This window comes from Sorex araneus, chromosome 3, assembly GCF_027595985.1.
Source record: "Sorex araneus isolate mSorAra2 chromosome 3, mSorAra2.pri, whole genome shotgun sequence".
Lineage (NCBI taxonomy): Eukaryota > Metazoa > Chordata > Mammalia > Eulipotyphla > Soricidae > Sorex > Sorex araneus.
Window position 1 is genome coordinate 131,125,109 of NC_073304.1, and position 1,508 is coordinate 131,126,616.

Below are 1,508 nucleotides of genomic sequence, written 5' to 3' on the forward strand. Positions count from 1 at the left end.
TATATTTGCAAGGCCCTGTGTTTGATCCTTGCTTCTACTGGGCTCCTCACATACTATCTGGCAGCTCCACACACTGCCACAGTAGCTCCAACGGTTTCTGCAGCCAAGCGAGTTGCCAGGTGTGACCTTGGTGCTTCCTAAGTTTTACTGGTCCTTGCCAAGCTGAGTTCTGCATAGAGTCTTTCTGCCTGCTTGGCCTCATTTTCCAGGAATGGCTTCTATTAAAAATAATCTGGGTATTTCCAGGTAACTCCTGAAAATTTGGAAAATAAATGATTTGTGGGCAGGGGAATCTTTCAATGTTCTTCAAATATGTCAATCTAGGTACATGTATCCTCTACTCCAACCTCACTTAAAAAAATCAAAACATGAGACACAGAATTGACTGCAAACAGGAAGGGGATGAAAATGTATAAATACAACAGTTCATGACACCAAGCCAAACCCAACCCATTACCACCATGAACAGCAAATGTCAATATTCCACACAGCCGACCTACCTGGGGTAGCCTTCTGGAAATCCAGTGGACCTTCTTATCCTGCATTTTTCCTCAGGATCCTCCCTATACTGATGCTCCACAGGCCTATCAGACCTTTGTCTTCTGAGCTTTCTACATCTGGGGGCTGCCACAGTGCCCACCAGGTCAACTGTTCTTCCTATCAATTCACTATACCTTCCCATGGCCCAGTCTGTGTATGTTGCTCCTTTAGGTACTACAATCTCTGTATCACTGTATCACTGTCATCCCATTGTTCATTGATTTGCTCGAGCGGGCACCAGTTACATCTCCATTTGTCCTAGCCCTGAGATTTTAGCAGCCTCTCTACTCATCCTTCCCGACAGTGCCGCATTGGAGGCTCTTCCAGGGACAGGGGGATGTGACCCATCATTGTTACTGTTTTTGTCATATCGAATATGCCATGGGGAGCTTGCCAGGCTCTGCCGTGTGGGCAGGATATACTCAGTATCTTGCCGGGTTCTCTGAGAGGGAGAACTAGACAATGGTTCTACAATACCCAACCAATATTATCCATCTGGTTCCATATAACCACCTGGTTCAGCAGTGCTGTTGGAAAGAGTATGATGCAGGTGCCAGATTTGGAGCCAGGGCCACTGATGGCAAAGTTCCTCTCCCACTCCTTGGGTGTCCTCCCAGCGTCGCTCAGCTTGCAGTCATGCGGGGAGCCAATGTCCTTGTAACTCACCAGAAAAGAAATTTCTTCGTGGAAGTCTCATGAAGAAACAAGGCTACCTCTGTGCCCAGAAAGATTTCACATAACTTTAGTACTTCTCACAGTGTAACTGCTTTAGTCACATTAACCTGAAGTTGCAGGTTACATACATAATGGGGTTTCTTTCTGGTGCCCAAACTTTCATACTTAATATGAAACTATATAATGGTACTGTTGTCATTACATGAATTCCTTATTAAGCATTTTAAGGTAGGGGAGTTGTCCATTTATAAATGAATGTGGATGAAGCAGTCATAGGAACTTCCTTTAGTTAT

The 1,508-nt window shown here is 44.9% G+C and overlaps 1 pseudogene; it reads left to right on the forward strand.

Annotated features, from left to right (window-relative positions):
- Window positions 1–461: 461 nt before the first annotated feature.
- LOC101537648 (DAZ-associated protein 2-like) lies at window positions 462–1,239 on the forward strand (annotated as a pseudogene).
- Window positions 1,240–1,508: the final 269 nt, after the last annotated feature.